The sequence below is a fragment of the Sapajus apella genome, unplaced genomic scaffold (assembly GCF_009761245.1).
Source record: "Sapajus apella isolate SASKATOON/1434 unplaced genomic scaffold, GSC_monkey_1.0 scaffold15, whole genome shotgun sequence".
Classification (NCBI taxonomy): Eukaryota; Metazoa; Chordata; class Mammalia; order Primates; family Cebidae; genus Sapajus; species Sapajus apella.
This window is the reverse complement of record NW_022436955.1, coordinates 24,101,706-24,117,448: the sequence shown is the minus strand read 5'-3', so window position 1 is coordinate 24,117,448 and position 15,743 is coordinate 24,101,706. Positions and strand designations below refer to the sequence as shown.

At 43.1% G+C, this 15,743-nt stretch overlaps 1 protein-coding gene and 1 long non-coding RNA gene across 2 annotated transcripts in view; both read left to right on the top strand.

Moving 5' to 3' along the window:
* CDYL2 (chromodomain Y like 2) overlaps positions 1-15,743 on the top strand; it is a 209,276-nt gene that overhangs the window by 86,784 nt on the left and 106,749 nt on the right. The window lies entirely within an intron of this gene.
* On the top strand, positions 3,471-15,558 carry LOC116555671. The gene is made up of 4 exons (XR_004270622.1): positions 3,471-6,526; positions 7,503-7,509; positions 11,012-11,016; positions 15,542-15,558. It is a non-coding gene; the product is annotated as an uncharacterized LOC116555671 (long non-coding RNA).

The window sequence follows — 15,743 nt, the reverse complement described above, 5'->3', positions numbered from 1 at the left end:
GAGGGAAGGGAGGCCAGAGTGGTGCAGGGATTTTCCTTCGGGGGCTGCTGTGAGAGCTGGTGTCCTACAGCAGTGGCAGTGCCGCCGGAGAACCATGAATGTCTGTAAATGCCTTGGAAGGAGATTCAGGAGGTAATATTGAAAATCTTGGATATGGGAGGTAAGGATGAGGGCCCTCTGGTTGTCAGAATGGCTGCTCCCCTGGGATGACTGCATTATTAGTTGGGGTACTGATGGTGGTTATGGCCTTCCACAACCCTCAGTCATTGTCCACTATGGTGGGATCATGACTCCGGGTCCCACAAAGATTCCTGTATGCTCGGGCCAATCCCAAGGACACAGGACTAGAGTATATGCTGTGGGGCCCACATCAGGGCTTGAGCCAGACAGACACAGCATTTCTTCTTGTTTGCTCCTCTGACCCACATAGCCATAGTTAGATCCGTGGCTTGGGTCCTAGTTCTGCTTGTGTACCGTCATGCAGTTATGCTTACTTTGCTCTCATTGCAGGTTGCTCCTCCAGGTGAGTAAGGCACGTCCACTCATGTGCATGAGCTTAAATACCCTGTCAGTGTCTGTTGATGTTTCTATTTGGGGATTCTGTCTCTGATCCTGGGTGACTCCGCGACTCTGGGCATGGTTCTGAGGCTCTGACTACATCTCACTTGGGGGGATGGATGGAAACACCGCATTGATCCTGCTTGGAGAAATCTACTTGGACATTAAAGGAGCTTTGTACATGCTCATCTTTCAGTTGATCTCTAAAAATGGAGCGTTTGCTGAAACGCGTTGGTAGCTTATTTGTGGGTAATTTATCGTGTCACTGAGCAACCTTGGGAGCCTTGGAGTTAGTTGGATTGAATGTAGAATGTGGAGATATTTCTTGTCAGGGTTCCAGGATGGCGTTGATATAAGGTCTGTGGGATTTTATGGGCCAGGACTGTTGGGGTAAGTAGAGAGAGTTAGGGTCAGGGATAGGGTCTCCAGCTTTATTGAGGTAACCAGAACTTGTGGCAAATTCAGGGAAGTCTTATATATTGCAGGAGACACAACAACAGATATATCAATGGTGGATAACCAGCCAGATGGGCAACAGCTTCCTGATCGATTTTTAAATTTCTATTTTTCCCTTTTTAATTGGCATATAATGATCGTGCATATTTATGGGATATAAAGTGATATTTCCATATGTATATACACTGTATAACAATCAAATCAGGGTAATTAGCATGTCCTTATCTCAAACATTTATCATTTCTTTGGGTTGGAAACATTCAAAATCTTCTCTTGTAGCTATTTTTTCTTGATTTATTGGTGTTATGTAGTAAGACCCTAAAAAGTATCTGATGGTACAGGAGGAAAGGGCCCCCCATCCTGCAGTTTAGGGGATACCCAGGATGGAAGCTTAGTATCAAGGCTCAAGTAAGGGATGTGGGTTTTGGGACTGGGACAATGCTTCAGTTCCAGTATTCCAATTTATGTTTGAATATATAAATATTCCAAATCACCTATAAATTAGTGGTGTAAAAAAATGTTCAATGCTTGCAGGTTTTGAGGGTCAGGAATTTAGAAAGGGAATGTGGGAATGGCTTGTTTATTCTCCACAATGTTCAGCACCTCTGCTGGGAAGACCTGAAGGCTAGTGGCTGACTCATCTGGAAGCACGTTCATTCTTGCATCTGCTCTTTGATGCTGGCTCTTGGCTGGGACCTGAGCTGTGTTGTTGGCTGGGTTGCCTGCATGTGATCTCTCCATGAGGGCTTGCTTGGGCTTCCTCACAGTATGGCTCCTGAGTTCCAAGAATAGGCATCCCAGGAGAGCGGAGTGGAAATGAATGGCAGTTTTATGATATAGCCATAGAAGTCACATAGGGTTACTTCCCTATGGCCACAACAGTCTCAAAGGTCCACCAGGTTCAAGGGGAGGGGGAATAGATCCTGCTAGTTGATGGGAAGGCGATCAGGGTCACTTTGTTAGAAGACAGGAGATCTTAGTATGTTCATCTGTGCAGTATACCCACACCCAGCCGTAGAATGGTGGAGAAGATTGCGTCAAGGTCCTGGTCATCCCCAGACAACTGAGGAATCTTTGATTAGAGCTCATCAAAGGTTCAGAGGGACCTTTTGTGCTCTGGGATAAGCTTTAATATCCCAGTGGAACATCCTGAACGGTAACCTGTGGCTGTGGTAACAGTGCATCTGAAAGGCCATTTGATTTAATTAAAAATGCTATCAGTCTTCTGGATGTGTGCCTACAAATGGCATGTGATGATCTGATAGAGTCTCTTGAATGATTGCAGACTTCTTCCCCCAGTGCACTGTTCTCACAGTTTTGAAAACTCATCCAGCTACACATTTCTCTGTGCATTTATTTTTCCAGCCACCTAGCACTTAGTGAATGCCTACAGTATGGCAGAAATGCATGGGGCATTATGAGCAGGAGGAGAGGTAGAAAAAGCCATAGCCCGCAGCATATCATGGGCCATACCCTCAAAGAACGCAGTCTCTAAAGGGATATTCTTGTATAAGTAAGCATGGCTGCTAAGGACCTTGGAACAGCTCTTCTCTGCAGCCAAACATGAGCCACAACCTGGACCTGGAGTGCATTTGACCCTGGGCATCTATGTGGCTCTCCTTCCTTTTGTCCCTTCTGTTGGGCACATTTGCTCTCAAGGAGGCTAGTGCTCCTTTGGGCTGGGTTTTACTAAGATTGCAGCATCCAGGGGATATAAAATTCAGGGCCAGTCATGCATCCTGCATACATCAGAGGAAAGGAAGTAGATATGTCTGATGGCAATTGGGACACAATCCTTTTTGTTGACTGCATTTTTTTCAAGCCATCCATTTCCCATTTATCCCAGTGCTCTGCACTGTAGCTCAGGGCTGTGTTACCCATAGGCACCTTTTGGGGTCCACTGTGGTTTGGTTTTCTTTTCCAAGCACCCTGTAGAGACCTACGGAGTCCTCGTTCCTTCTGCCTCCAGCACCCACTTTCTCCCATGCAGTGGAAGGAGACGCCAGTGCCTCATCCTGCTGTGGGGTTTGTGCTTGTTTTTGCCTCATTCATGTCTGAGAGTGTTCAGTTTCTTGCTGTGGTGGGGAGGAAACAAGGAGACGTGAGACCCCGCCAACACGGAGAGCAGCCAGGGACCAGCTATGTCGTGACACTGACGAATGGACCAGGAGAGACTTGGAAGGGCACACAGAGGACAGACACCAGGCAGTGCTAATTTGCACTTGAGGTTTCATGCATGGTCTCCAGGAGATCAAGTGGCTCTGTTTCAGGGACTCTTTGGACATTATTTTAAACCATACCCAAATTTAATTGCATTCAATTAAGTCACAATGAGAGGTGGTTTGGGGAGATATCTATATCTATATAGATATAGATATATTTTTCGATGTGAAGGGATGAATTTTAGACCTTGCTCTCCCTCTTATCCTCCAGCCTCAGGCTTATCCCACTACAGCTAGTGCTCGACTTACAACCACGGTCGGGACCGTGGACCGGTCATAACATGATTGGGTTGTAAGTTGAGTAGGCTATATGTACAGTTGAAATGGTGCACGCGGAGATGGTAGTGCTGCCGGAAGCTGGTCCGCACTGTCGTATGCCCAGCTGGGCAACGTTTGCGCTGCCAGACGCGGAACAGTCGTGGCTCGCGATTGTGGTTGTAAAGTTGAATGGTCGTAAGTTGCATAGGTGGTAAGTTGATCAATACCTGTATACTTATGGCTTCAATAGTGTGAGTGGGTCAGGCGAGGTGGCCTTCTCCCCTGTTGGTGATAATGGATAGTTGAAGGTCCCGTTGAGGTCTCAATTCCACAGTGCCATACTGAGTGTGGTCAGCCAGGGCGCTATGCTTTTGCTGGGGACATCAGACAAGGGCACAGGATTGGGAGTACAGGTGGCAGCAGTGTCCCTTGAAATGCTAACCTTCAGGTTTACTGAGTATAAAGGCCCACTTAGGGCCAGGTGTGTTGCTTTTTAAAACATTTAATCCTTCGAACAACCTTTGAAGAGAGACTGTTATCCCTACATTTCTGAAGAGGAAAGGGAGGCTCAGAGAGGTAGAGGAATTTGCTGTGGGTCACACAGCATGTAGCTCAGTTAAAAACCGAGGGCTGTCAGGATCCAGACCTTGAGCTTTCTCTCCCACCCTGCATCCTGTGTGCTCAGAGGAGGAGAAAGCTTTTTCCTATGGGAAATGTCAACTCTTTTATTAACTTCAAGTGGCGATAAAAACAGGACTGTCTGTTAAGTGCTCAGAGCAGTCCCACCTTTGCCCCCTCTGAGGTGTGCACGCAGCCCTCCATGAGCTCTCAACCTCTGGTTCTCTGCCTGGGAGACTGGGCTGACTTGGAGCTAAAGATACGCACTTAATATTGTTCACAGAATCTATGGGGCGGTTGATTTTGTTAACGTGAAAATGCCCCACTTCTAGTTGGCCATCTGCTTTGTCCAGAAAGTTGTCTTCCTGGTAACAGCCCTGCTTGAAACAAATCCTCCCACCTGGTTTTCACCCAGTAACACAGCCTGCGTGCAAGCACTGTCCAATTTGCCAATTTTCCAGTCGCATAGCACAACCTTTCCTTTCCATTGGTATGTTTGGTCCTGCATGTCTGTGAGTTGCAAAGGGACTATTGTTTCCATATTTACAGCAAGCAGCAGGGCTGCAAATTAGTTTTAGTGACAAACTGAAGATTACCAGCTGTAGTTCAGGATTCAGATTTGTACTGTTACAAAAATATGTATTCATGAAACTAAAATTTCAAATTACTTCCTTCACATCTCAAAATAAATACTGTGCTGGGTATATGATATGCAATGAAGAACTATTTCTGATTTTTAACACAACTGAAAATTAGCATATTCAAAACACGTCTTGGTGACTTAGCTCTTAAAAAAATTTAAACACAGTTTTGTGTGTGTGTGTGTGTGTGTGTGTGTGTGTCTGTGTGTGTGTGTTTGTATGTAAGCAGTTTTATAACATTAAGGAATTTTTTCAAGATGTACAATAGATCACCTTCAATCCTATCCTGACAAGACAGCTCAACCTATTATTGTCCTTCCATTCTATGTTTTCATACTATTAACCTGTTTACACACATTTTTATTTTCTGTTCACTGAATAACATGTTAGACTCATTTACTATTTGGTTACATAGTCTTTTCAATTATAATGACACATCTACATCAGTGTCACAATGAACATTTTAGTGCACACATCTTATTTCTGTTTTCTTATGGAATTATGTCCTTAGAGTAAATTCTCTCAAATTACTTGGTTCAAAGATATGGACATAACTTGGTAAATATTATTATACCACTGCTGGAAGGGTTGTACCAATTTATAGTACTGTGTATTGTCTGAAAGTTGTGGATAGGTGTTGTCCGGAACACACTGTCTTGGTGAATTAGGGCAGCTAATGGGTGTTTGAGACGTATGCGTGTGTGTGTGTGTGTGTGTGTGTGTGTGTGTCTTGTGTATTCCTCCATGGCTTCGTTCAACTAGATGCAGCTTTCTGCATTCATCTAAGTGCTTCTCGTGGATGAAATTGTGCACAAGCAAACACAAAATTTGCATTATGCTCAAATTATTCCCTAATATATAAATTGTGTTGGAACAAATTTGTATTTTCAAAACAGGAGAAGGCAGTCCTGCCCGTGCTTTTCTATTTGTATTTCTTCTTGTCTGACTGGCGCCTTACGCTTCTGTTCAATTTGCAAACAGGCGCTGTGTTGCCAGAAGAACATTTTTATTTTCGGAATGTAGATAGGTAATTGCCTCATGTTGCTTTATAATAAGCAATTTTTTATATCTTTCAATATTTTCTATGAGGATTGCAGCAACTTTATAATAAAGATTTCATCATTACCAGATTCCTGTCTGCTTTTTCTCCATGCTTTGGAACTGAGAAAAACTTGAACTACAGATTGAGCTTCTAGTACTTTCTACATATAAGTAAAAAAAAAAAAAAAAAACTCCTGTGTCTTTTATTTATTTGTTCATTTTGAAAAGGAAGTGTGACTACCAGCTGATATTTATTGATTGCCTGTTGGGTATGGTGACGCCCTTTGCAGCTGGGTGGGACAGGTTGAGGTTTCTCTTTGACGGAAATCCTTCTGAGCCTCATCTTCAAAATGGAATGGGGTTCACTTCCTTATAGGGAGGGCTGTGGCTGTACCAAGATTTATTAGTTCATTCTTATGCTGCTAATAGAGATACCGGAGACTGGGTAATTTATAAAAGACAGCAGTTTGATGGCCTCACAGTTCCACATGGCTGGGGAGGCCTCACCATTATGGCAGAAGGCAAGGAGGAGCAAAGGGACATCTTACATGGTGGCAGGCAGGAGAGTATGTGCAGGGGAGCTGGCCTTTATACAACCATCAGATAGATCTCTTGAGACTTACTCACTATCACAGGAAGAGTATGGGAAAAACCTGCCCCCATGATTCAGTTATCTCCAACTGGCCCTGCCCTAGACATGTGGGGATTACTGCAATTAAAGGTGAGATTTGGGTGGGGACACAGCCAAGCCATATCACTAGATAATGGATGTGACCTCTCCACTTCCTGTAGAGTAAATGTAAGTTTCCTCCTATCCTTCCATTCCAGTGCTGTTTTTTTTTTTCCATAGACCTAACATCCTCCACAACCTGTGGGGCATGAAGGGTGGAAGGGCATCATCTTTGAGGATTCTGATCCTCTGAGCCCTTCTGGTAGGAAAAACATCCTGCCTTACTTTCTGGATAAACCCCTGAGGAGTTTGATCCTCTGAACCCTTCTAGTAGAAAAAGCATCCTGCTGTTCTTTCTGGATAAACTTGAGGTGATCTAGCCTAAGTAACCTAATACCCTACTGCAGAGAAAACAAAAACAAAAACAAAAAAACTTTAGGTTTAAGAGGCATCAACAGTCTCTTACTGGAATTTTCCCAGTGTACAGTGATGGAACACTGTGCCCTTGCATTACAGGCCCCTTGAAGCTCCAACCCTTGACCTGAGCCAGGGTTCAGATAAACTCTGTTCCCCTCGCTTATGAGACTGCCTCTCTGGATGCTGACCTTGGCCACACTTTTACGAACAGACATGGATTGTTTTAAAAACTAGGAAGGGATTATGACTTAAGCATTGGGTCTGAACACTTAGAAAGACACCACCAAAGCATTGGGATTTGGTGACGCCATCCTGAACAAGCTGTGTGTTCTGACCCATCTGATGCTGCGTTCCCAACTGGGGCATTTACAGTCATTGAACCAGAAGGAACCCTCTGGAAGGATACATTAACAAGGATGGTCTTGTTCAAGGCTTTTCACATTTATTCTTTTATTTTTTTGAGATGAGATCTCACTCTGTTGCCCACGCTAGAGTGCAGTGCTATGATCATAGCTTACCGTACCCTTGATCTCCAAGGCTCAAATGATCCTCCTGAGGCAGCCTCCGTAGTATAGGACAGACACACACCACCCCCAGGCTGAGTTAATTTTTTTTTTGTAGTGGGGGGGTCTCACTGTGTTGCCCAGGCTGGTCTTGAACTCCTAGCCTCAAGCAGTCCTCTCCTCTTGACCTCCCAAAGTGCTGAGATTACCGGGATGAGCCACTCTGCCCAGCTCACACTTATTTTTATTGTCCAAAATTTTCTTTTTCTTTCTTTTTTTTTAAGCATGAAATGCAATCCCAGACATAACCATAATGGCTATAACCAATCCTAGTGGGCAGGCTTTTGGTGCAGGGAGTTGGATGTGGGGTCTTCATTGCACCTCTGTGCTCTGAGGTGACTTCCTGAGATGCCTCCATCAATCTGTAGGGCTTCCCAGAACGTGGGTAGAAAACGTCTGCTTCCATTCAAGACTTACATTTTACGGGCAGGCAGACAAGTCTGTAGGTATGATTGACCTGAGTTTCTTGGCCAAGTAACTGAAGAGCCAGGGCTTCCAACACCTACCCCTGTTCTCATGAATGAAACTGGTCTCTCTTGTGCCTTCCCATGATGAAGATTTTCCATCGTGCACTCTTGCCTTGAAGACTGGGAGCCAGCAACCCCAAACCCGCCTCTGCTTTTGTTTCTTCCTCTTTGTCTTCCATGTTCCAGGTGGTCCCTGGACTCAGCCTCCTTCTTCTTGGTGTATCCTATACACCTGTGGAGCATTTCTGGCGCCTTTGCTAATCACTTTTGTGCAGGAGGAGGGGATGGTTTCCCCTGGGGCTGCCCCTAGTGGCTTGGTTGGTAACTCAGTGATAATTGTTCACCAGAAGCCAGCCTCAGTTGTGAATTCCTCCCAAACATCAACTTATTTGATACCTGCAACGTGCAAAAATGTGATCATCATTCCCAGTCTTCAGATGAGAGAAGTGGGACTCAGAGAGGCAAAAATAGTTTGATCATGGTTTTATAGGGTAGAGGCCTAGTTTCAGGAACTGGTTTATCTTGTTCCTGAGCTTGAGCCCTTCACCACCAGTGTTGAGCGCAGGGTCCAGCATTGCCTTCCAGTTTTTGAGCTCACGTTGTGTGAGGATGGAGAGCAACTCATTTTTCACAACTTTTGAAGTTCTCAAGAGATAACTGGCGTGCAGCCAAGGGGCTGCTAATGGGTGTAATTGATTTCTTTTTCTTAAAATGTTTTGCAGAATTTGTAGTAGCTTTTGATGTTTGCATGTAGTTACTTGGCGGCTAGGGGTTAGGTGTTATTTTGAGGGAAAGATGCGGAGTAGAGAAAAATGAGCACTTTTCCGTGAGTCTTCCACACTGGATGCTAAGTTCAGTGGGAACACGGACCATGTCTTTGATGTTCAGATCACACCCCTCTAATGTCTTGCCGCGTCCAGCATGTGGTAGACGGTCAATATGCTTTTCTCCCCTAGTGAATAAATGGGATAACTTGAAGGAAGATTTTGTGATGTTTATGGATGAAAAGAGGAGATAAACCATGGAGTGGAGAAATTAGAATGTGGGGGTTGGCAACTATGGTTACAGGCCAAATCTGGCCCACCATTTGTTTTCATAAACAAAGTTTTATTGGAACACAACCACATTTGTTTGTGTATTGTCTGTGGCTGTGCTTGCATGACAAGGGCAGAGTTGAGTCGTTGCAACAGAGACTGTATGGCCTGCAAAGCCTAAAATATTTACCATCTGGGCCTTCACAAAAACATTTACTAACCATTGGATAATAATGATGCCAGTTTTACGGAAAGAAATAGGGAAAGTATTCATAATAGCACAAAGGCCTGCAAACAGCTCTTTGTTGGAATAGGAAGAACAGATTCTTCCAGGGGACCTGCCTGTGTTCCCTCACTTTGTCTTCTACAGCTGGGCTCAAGCTTCTAGAACATTCCTGAAAGCAGATGGGCTCCCCAGAAGGAAGCAGTGGTTTCTCGCAGAGGCTTTGGCAAGTGAAGGGGTTCTTGGGGTCAGTAAGTTTGTGTCTTGATGACATTAGGACCCTAGCATCAGCCCACTGTTCTTCAGAATTGGCCTTTGGCAAGAGTGAAGACAGGAATCTCCCTGCCTGTTTTCCCAGCCACCTGGCCCTCGGGCATGGCCTTACCTGTGGAAGATTGCAAAGGCAGAACCGGCCTAAAGGAGTGGTTAGCAGCCGTCTAGCTAGGAGAAACCGATGCCACCTCTTGTCCCGGGTGTTGAGTGCTCCCTTCTGTCCTGGTGGGCATTCAGATCCGGACTCTGCATCTCAGAGGGATGGCTGAGCCAAGGAAGCATTTCCTGAAGTCAGTGTAGACGAAGCACTGCTAAGCTGTTGGGTTGATTCACACAGAGTACCTGCCCACAAGGAACTCACCTAGTGAGGTCCTAGCTCCTAGCCAGACCATAACCATGTTAAGCCTGGACCAGGGGAGCCCATACCTTGGCCAACTCCTCTACCTGCCATACTCTTGGGTGGCTTATTTTGCTCTTAGGATAAGGATGAGATCAGGGTTCTCAACTTGCCACAGAGACCCAGCAGGGTCTGTTTTCTTCTTCCCTCTTAGTCTCATCTCTCAACGTGCCCTGCTGCCTCCTGGCTTCAGCCCTGTGGCCTTTCTCTGTTCCTCATGCTGACCACTGACCACACTCCTCCTTGGTTCAGAGCAGTTGCACATTCCATTCCCTCTAACTGGAAGTCCCTTCTCCCTGAGTTCCTCTTGCACGCCCTGTTCCAGTCAGTGGCAGCTCTTCCTTCCATGCTGAGTGTCACTTCCTCCAGGGAGCCTTCCCTGACTTCCAAGACCAGGTGGGTTACCTTTTACACAACGGTGGCGAGCATTGTTCCTTTTGTTTAGAGCACTTATCTCAGTTTGCCATTAATGTTGGTTGGTGACATTATGTATGATCGTGTGCTTCACGGGCATGAGGGCCACATTTGTTTTTATCCACCATTTCACCTCTGGTGTCTACTGCAGTCCCAGGCATGTGATGAGCACTTGTTAAGTATTTGTTGAATGGATGATCAAGTGTCATCTTTGGTCTTGGTTCTGAGAGCGTACTGTGGCTGCCTGGAGTGTTATATTGAAAAGCACAAGAAGAATATCAGTTTGCCAAGCATTTCTGTGTCAATTCTGTGCTGAGCATTTTGGGTTGATCTAGGGTGATTAGGAGTGTATATTGTGTTGATTAGCAGTGTCTGGCTTGGAAGAGGGAAGGGTGAGAAGGGAAAGAAGGGAGTTGGTTAATGAGCTTTCAGAGAGCGCTACCTGATACACCTCACTGACCTCCTAGGACAAACATTTTGCTCACCTCAGGTACTGGAGTTTTTGCTGGTCACCTTCACCTCCCGGTCTTCCAGCAACACGCACAGTTCCGATATTCCATAACTCAGTTGTTGCCCTGTGTGTACTTTGGAATTGAGTATGAGGTGTGGTGATGGGCACACCCACCCCGTGCAGCTGGGCAAGAGAAGGGAGGGGGCTGCTCTTCTTACCTGGTTTCGAAGTTTGATGCTGACATGGCTCCACAGGTGAGGCTTGTTATCCAAGGGCATGCAAGGCCAGGTGTGATCTGGACCGTGCAGTGGGGGTCCTGGTAGCAGGCAGGACTCAGGGGAGCCTGCACCCAGGAATAGCCGTGGAGGAGACCCTGACCACCAGGTGCAGTTCTGGGAGGGTTGGGTCACTTGTCCCTCTCCTTGAGCCAGATTATGATGCCTGGTAACCAGACAGTCCCTAGAGTACCCCATAGGGAGGCCCTGTGGCCTGAGCCAGCACAGGATGATGGGCAGAGTAGCTGGGTCATCATCTACTCATGGGCACTAGGTTTGGTCTAGTGCACATTAGGGGAAGTCCAGGGACCACTGAGGAAGGTTGGCAGCTGTAGTCCAATCCTGAATCTGGGGATAAGCCTGAGTTTCCGTGTTCATTCATCCAGCATTCACTGTACCTCTACCACGTGGCAAGCCGTGGGTTCACAGTTGAAAGAAAGACAGCCTCTGCAATCAAGGAGGCCAAAGTCTAGCTGGGGAGGTAAATCAATCTTTAAAATAAAATGCTATTCACTTGTATTTATCTGTTCATAAAAGGAAACCTTGTAAATATAAGAGTATAAAGAAGATAATTAACACTAATCCTACTCCCTGGAGATAACATTCTTAACGTCCCCGCCTCTCTTTTTGCCCAGGTGTGTGTGTATATGCATATTCTACATGGTTGAGATAATTCTATTAAATGAGGTTTCATATTTTTGTTAACATTTCCTTCTTTTTGCCAAGGGTGGTGTGTGTACACATATATTCCACATGATTGAGCTAATCCTCTAATAAACTTTTATATCAAGGTATATCAGTTGTGGACTTAGTGGTTTAAAACAGTAACAGCTTATTATTTCTTAGGATTCCATGGGAGAGTTCTGTTGATTTCATCTGGGCTCACTCGTGCAGCTGGGATGGAAAGTCCAAGATGGCCTCACTCATATTTCTGGTGTGCAGTGCTGACTGTTGGCTGTGGCATTTTGTGTCCACTCATCCTCCAGTAGGCCCTGCTAGCTTCCTAATATTGTGGCCTTACCAGTCCACAGGGTCTTACTGTGTTACCCAGGCTGGAATGCAGTGGTGTGATCGTAGCCCACCACAGCCTCGCCTTCCTGGGCTCAAGCGATCCTCCAGCGGCCTCCTGAGTAGCTGGGACTATGGGCATGAGCCACCACACCCAGCTAATTTTTAAATTTTCTATAGAGATGGGGTGTCACTGCCCAGGCTGGCCTGAAACTCCTGGCCTTAAGCAATTCTCTTGCCTTGGTCTCCCAGAGTGTTGGATTATAGACGTGAGCCCTGTGCCCAGCCCTGTGTGCTTTTCCTAATAATATTCCTGAGATCTTTATTTATTTCTTGATTGTTTTTTTACTCTTTTACTTCATGCCACTTAACTTTTGTCCATTTTATATACTTTTTTAAAAATTTCTTCTAAAAAATGGGATAAGTGTGCAGATCGTGCTTTTTCTGAACAAAATATTATTTTGAACATGGGATATCTTTCAACAAAATATGAGATGGCTGTCTACCTCTGTCTTGTTTTCTTCTACGTTTTTATAGGTGTGTGTGTGTCTGTGTGTGTGTGTGTGTGTGTGTGTGTGTTTAGGCTTTCTGACTCTTGGAATTAATTTTCAAAACTCTGATTCCTCCACTGTGAAATGGGGGTTTCTCACTCCATATTCCTATATAATTGCCGCAGTGCCGCTTATGCAATAATTGTGCTGTTTGGCAGAATTTTGATGCTACTTTGTTTCAGATTTTATCTCCTAGTGTACTAAGGTGTGTTTTCAGGCTTCCTTTCTTGCTCAGTTGATTTATTTTTCCTGTCCTAATGCTACACTCACAAGGGTAGTGGCTTTATATTATATTTTATTATGCAATTGTGGAAGTGCCTTCTCATTATTCTTTTCTTTCAAAAATCACTTGGCTATTTTTGTTTAATTCCCCCAGAGGTACTTGAGAACCGTTTTGTAAAGTTCTGAAAATGGACTCATTGGGACTTGAATTGTAACTGCATTATATTTATCGATCAGTTTGTTGCAAATCAAAGCTTTAATATATTAAGACTTCTCATCCACAAACATGGTGCATATAGCTTCATTCATTTAAGCCCTTTAAAATATCTCAGTAGAATTTTGTGGTTTATCTTCGTGTAGTTTTCCAGTATTTCTCATGGAAGTTAACATTTGCAATTCAGTGTTTTTTGGTTGCTTTTTGTAATGTTCTCATTTTTTCTCCGTGATACGCTCTAGTTGGTCATTTTAAAATATAGAAATCGTATTAATTTAAGAAATATTTTTATTGATTTAAAAATAGGATAGATACTATCTAAATAATGTTCATTGAAAAAAAGCTGTATGGAAGAATTTGAGTAGCAATCAAAGACTTTTTTGTGCATCCTCCCCCTGCCTTAGAGCAAACTATTGTAAATAATTAGGCAGCAGCCATAGAAGAGTAACAGTGAATTATTCCAGACTTTATATATTGGCACATGCATATGGTAACATAAATGGGATTATACTGTACATTAAGACATATAGCTCTGTCTTTATCTAACCGTTCTACTTTGATAGACTCCCTCTTTATTTCTTTTTTCCCTTTAGAATTGGTTATACCATCAGTATGGATATTTAAAAATATTTGGCTGGTTCAAGGGTTTGTGCAGAGTTTTTCCCAGTGGCTTAACACCGCCAGGGTTTATTTCTCACTCATGCTGCTTGTCTGACAGTGTTTGGTGGGATGTTCTGCCCAGCCGGTCCCTCAGAGACCCAGGCTGCTGCTGAAGGCTTAACTCTTTCTTAGCTGCATCGTGTTGCAACTCATGGCCTGGCTCTGTTGCTTTGGTAGGGAAGAGAAAAAACTGGAAATTAAACCCTTCTGTTCAGAGGTGACACATTTCTTCTGTTTCATGCCTACTGGTGAGGCAAAGTTAGTATGATGTGACCCTGTGTACTGTGTGTGGGAGGAGGAGGAGAGAAGGTTGTACATTTTAATTTGCATAGATACCTGTTAAATTACCTTCCCTAAAGGGTATATCCATTTATGTATGCTAAGAACATATGTAGCTATTCATAGCCTCACATCCTTGCCAACATAGGATATCAGCAACCTTTTACAATTTTGCTGATCTTTCTCACTGATTTAATTTTCATTTCCCTGATTTGCAATGAGCTTGACTCTCTTTTTAATACGATGATGTCCATTTTTACTTTTTGAATTTCTATTTCTTATTCTGCTTCTTTGCCCATTTTTACTTCTTTTTCTTAATTGACCTTGAAGTTCCTTATATATTTTGAATGTTTCTGTTTTGTTGCAAATGTGAATATTTTCTCAGTGTGTTGTCATTTAATTTTATTTTTGGTGTTTTTTATGAAATGAAAAATTTTAATTTTAATTTAGTGAAATTTGTCACTCTTCATGGCCATTAGATTTTTGTTTCCGTGACCTTCTCCACTAAGTCTTAAAACACATTTTTTATATTTGATAAGTGCTTGTGTTTTTGTTTAACTTTCTAATTTATCTGAAATTTTGCATAAGCGCTCTTATGCCTCCAACTTGTTCTTTTTCAAAATTGTTTTGGTTATTCTAGTTCTTTTGCTTTTCCATATAAATTTCAACTTTTTAAGAACAGTTTTTAATTGACACATAATTGTACATATTTATGGGGTATAGTATGATATTTCAATACATAAAGACAATGTGTAACAATCAAATCAGGGTAATTAGCATATCTATCCCTACAAACATTTATCATTTCTTTATGTTGGGAATAGTAAAAGTCCTGTTTTCTAGCTATTTGAAAATATGCAATAGAATTTTGTTAACTAATATTCACCTTACAGTGCTGTAGAACATAGGACTTATTCCTTCTGCTTAGCTGTACTATTGTATTTGTTAACTAACCTCTCCCTATCCAATGTCCGTGCTATTCTTCACAGCCTTTGGTAGCTAATTTTCTACTCTCTCCTTCTATGAGATCAACTTTATTAGCTTCCACATATGAGTGAGGACTTGTGGTATTTGTATTTCTATGCCTGACTTATTTCACTTAACACAATGTCCAGCAGGCTCATGCACATTGCCACAAACGATAGGATCTCCTTTTTTATGGCTAAATAGTATTGCATTGTATATAAATATGTATACCATATTTTCTTTATCCATTCATTTGTTGATGGACACAGGTTGATTGCATATCTTGACTATTATGAATAGTGCTGCAGGAAACATGAGAGAACAGGTATATCGTAGACATACTGATTTTCTTTCCTTTGGATATATACCCAGCAGTGGATTATCAAATCATATGATATTCAATTTTTAGTTTTTTGATGAACCTCCTTACTGTTTTCCATAATGTCTTTACTAATTTATGTTTCCACCAACAGTTTATAAAGTTCCGTTTTCTCCACATCCTTGTCAGCATTTGTTACAGCCAGATCTTGTGAGAACTCACCATACAGTACCAAGGGAGGATGGTGGTTTATTCATGAGAACTGTGCCCCGATGATCCAGTCACCTCCCATCAGGCCCCACCTCTAACACTGGGGATTATAATTCAGCATGAGATTTAAGCAGGGACACAGACCCAAACCATATCATATAAGCATATCATATATGCTTATTGGCCATTGGTATATTTTATTTTGAGAAATGTCTTTTCAGATTATTTGCCCATTTTTTAATTGAGCTATTTGGCTTTTTTGCTCTTGTGTTGGTAGGGTTCCTTTTATATCCTGGATATTAATCCCTTGTCAGATGAATAGTTTGCAAATATTTT